General features: G+C 45.1%; 1 long non-coding RNA gene across 1 annotated transcript; it reads right to left on the bottom strand.

Annotated features, from left to right (window-relative positions):
- Positions 1-2,965: 2,965 nt before the first annotated feature.
- On the bottom strand, positions 2,966-3,459 carry LOC116071038. Its single transcript, XR_004110684.1, has 2 exons — positions 3,380-3,459; positions 2,966-3,104 (listed from the first exon to the last, which is right to left on the bottom strand). It is a non-coding gene; the product is annotated as an uncharacterized LOC116071038 (long non-coding RNA).
- Between the last annotated feature and the right edge of the window lie 219 nt (positions 3,460-3,678).

Raw genomic sequence — 3,678 nt, 5'->3', positions numbered from 1 at the left:
GGAACTCACTCTGTAGACCAGGCTGGCCTCGAACTCAGAAATCCGCCTGCCTCTGCCTCCCAAGTGCGAGGTGGGATATTTTTATTGTTAATATGTTGCTGAAGAGGAGATCTTTTATTTGTTCATCCATTTGTTGATGTTAGACATATCTTATGCCAGGCAGTCATAGAAATATGAGATAAGTAACTCAGCGTACCAGGGTAGTCTTGAAGAGGAATGGCTAGTCAGGTGTGGTGGCACACTTGGGCAATCCTAGCATGCAGACGCAGATCTGTGAGTTTGAGGCCAGCCTGGTTTACACAGAGAGTTCCAGGACAGCCAGGCCTACATAGAGAGACCCCTTTTCAATAGACATAGGTAAATGATGGGACTGCAGCCTATCTACATTTCCAGAGATCAGAGAGTAGAGACAGGAGATTCCCCAAAGCAAGTTGAAATAGTGAGACTAGCTGCAGTGGTGGGTGGCACCACCATGTGTCCACTTACCACTGTGGGTAGTCAGGCTCCAGCTGGACTGGATATGGGGAAGTTTAGGGGGTTCAGGTAAGTACAGTGCAGGATCTCGGTTGGTGATGAGTATGCTAAACACACCTGATACAGCTTCTGAGAACTGGTTCATTTATTGGGAGTGGGGAGAGAGAGAGGGATATTTATGCTCCTGGGGGTAGTGGTAGTCAGGATCTCTGGGGAAAGGTTGTATGGCCTTGTACCATTGGCCAGGGGTATTGGAAGATACTTCATCATCATAATCAGGGTCCTGTGTGTGTGTGTGTGGGGGGGAATCTTATAAGGTCAAACAAAGAGTGAAGCTTGATAAGTGTGAGAGTAATAAAGTCCTGTAGGGCTGGTAGGAAGGTGGAAGCTGGCTTTATGATGCCAGGTTGGGAGGTGGGGAGGGAGCCAACTCCTATCTTCCTCATGTTTTAGGCATCCAGGATTGAAGCTTCCTCGGTTCTTTCCGGGACTACTACTGTCCCACAGGTGGGTTCTGAGCTCAGCTGAAAGGCCCTGTCTCAGTGACTAAGGTGTCTCAATGATTAATGATGTAGAAAGACTCCTGATGCCATGCACTCATGTGTGACCTCCCCTAGGTTGATTCAGACCTCGCCCTTGCCACAAAACAGCTACCTCACCTAGGGTGAGGTTTCCTAAAGAAAGGAGAGCTCCTTTGTTCCTGCCACTTCTCTGCCTCGAAGTTCCTGCTAGGAACAATGTCCTACTGAGCTGCTCCACCTGCCTCTGGGATTGAACAATGAGATGCTAATTTGGCCACGGGATCCTTGCAGACTGGGGGAGGGGTTTTTCCTGCCTGCTTATTTCGCAGATGGATAATACACATTGGACCTTGATCAGAACCATGACTTGGTCCCATTTTTTCCTCTTGCCGTCCTATTCCCTTATTTCACCTCAGGCCCCTTCCTCTCTCCCAGAGGCCCTGTTCATATGTAGCTGCTGGAGGCTGCAACACTGATGTCCTGTGAATTTTGAGAAAGACTCCTCACGTGTGTCCACATACACGTAAACATGCACACACATCACACATACAGACACATGCAAAAAAAAATTAAAAATCATGTGGGCACAGGCATACAAAAAAATGGAATTCTTCAGCCATGTCTAAGTGTTCTCCATCACACACACACACACACACACACACACACCACCCCACAAACACACATGCCAGCTTCTAACATTCTGAAGACAGAAGTGTGTTCTTTTTGCAAGTGATTACTATGCTATTCCATATTCCAAGGACACTACAGTAATTAACATATGGGGGAGATGTGGTCTTTTGCTATGCTTGATAATGTCAGAGTTCTTTAGGGGGAATCTGACAATATCATGATCTATTGCAATATTTTTTACACAGTGTGATTCGAGCTTGTAACTGCTTAGCCAATTAAAGATTAAGCAGACAGGCCTGAAATGCTACTGCACAGCTGAAAGAATGATTTATTGCACAAAAGGTTACTGGAATACAGGGAAGCCAGATTACCCTAAGAGAAAACCCACACTCTTGCTGTCATTGGTATTCCTGAACCAGGTTTACCTGTTCAAACCTAGAGAAAGAAAGATCTTCCTTAAACCCAACTCTCTATGAAAGAATTTTCAAATGAAACCCCAATATGCTTGGGGAAAGGCCCACCACTTGTAATAAATGTTTGTAAACTTACGACCTTCGCAAGATTGAGCCTTTAACTCTCCATCACCAGGCCTGGGTGGGGAACTTAGGAGGCTCCACCCCTGAGGAGCTACTAGTTAATGGCTGCTAGGGGCAGGAGACCTTTTTTTCTGAATGGTGTAATCCCTAGTAAGAGGCCAGTGGCCCAATTTGCATGTCCAAACTCATGGAGCCATCCTTAATTAAGCATTTTATTATTTAAATAGGTTATATAAAAATTAAAAAAAGACAAGAAAGTAGAATAGGAACTTGTTAGTAAAAGGAGGAATTCAGAAGAGTGGGAGGGGGATAATGAGGATGACAGTAGCGGAATGAGTATGATTAAAATACATTATGTGTGCGTGTGTATGTATGAAATTGTCAAAAAATAAATTAAACATTTTTAGAAGTTTTATTATTGTTTGTAATTATGTGTATTTGTGTGTCTGTTATGTGTACATGACTGCACGTTATCTGCAGAGACCAGAAGAGGATGTTGCATCCCTGGGACCTGGTGTTACAGGCAGTGGTGAGCTAGCTAGCACTGGAGCTGGGTACTGTACTCTGCTCCAGTGTCTGAGAAATTGTGAGCGCCGAACCACTGAACCATCTCTCCCATAAATGCATTTTCAAAGCACGTTTGTGGGCTGACTGGATGGATCTGTGATTAAATAAATGACAAGCACAGGTTCAGGGAAATCAATAGATTTTTTTCTCCTGAACTTTATCTTGCAATTTGTTTCAGTTTCAGCTTTAAAACGGGCCTGCTTCAAAGAAGCAAAAAAAAAAAAGGCAACATTTGGATGCAAAACATGGAGGTCTTTATTCCTGCTCTTAAAAACCAATGAGCCTTTCATTCTTTAAGCTTGCCGATTTCAGACCATTTGATGCGGATTCCCAGTTGGTACTGGTGCACTGGCAGGAACTGGACCAACTCTTGCCTCTGCAACAGACGCAGGTGGAAATGACCAGCCAAGCGGGACACTGGGTGCTCTTCAGCAAGCAAACTTGTTATTTTGCACATGCTTTCTCTTGGGGAATTGTGAGTTTTTGCTCTATATTCTTTGCCGGGGACCGTGTGGTTTTAAATGAGATGGGTAGGACGCCTACTGTGATGGTTAATACTATCAGCTTGACTGGATTTAAAATTGGTGAGACACACCTTTGGATGTGCCCGTGTCATTTCTGGGCAGGATGAACTGAAGGGTAAAGACTCACGTGACTGTGAGCAGCATGATGCTGTGGTGGTGAGGCTCAGATGGAACAGAAGGGGAAAGGAAGGCAGGCCAGCTGAGCACTGGCGTTCCCTCTTCTCTTCAGTTTCCTGGGCAGCCACGGAGTGAAGAGCTCTACTCTGTCACACTGTCCTGTAGCCGTGATGTTTAGACCACATGTGTAGGGCCAGGCAACCATGGGCAGGATCTTCTGAAACAGTGAGCCCAAATAAGTCCTTCCAATGTTAAGCTGTTTCTGTCAGGTCTTTGCTTATAGCAATCAAAGTGTGGCTGATACATAAC

This window comes from Mastomys coucha, unplaced genomic scaffold, assembly GCF_008632895.1.
Source record: "Mastomys coucha isolate ucsf_1 unplaced genomic scaffold, UCSF_Mcou_1 pScaffold22, whole genome shotgun sequence".
Classification (NCBI taxonomy): domain Eukaryota; kingdom Metazoa; phylum Chordata; class Mammalia; order Rodentia; family Muridae; genus Mastomys; species Mastomys coucha.
The sequence above is the reverse complement of the archived record's forward strand: the minus strand, read 5'-3'. Positions and strand labels throughout refer to the sequence as shown.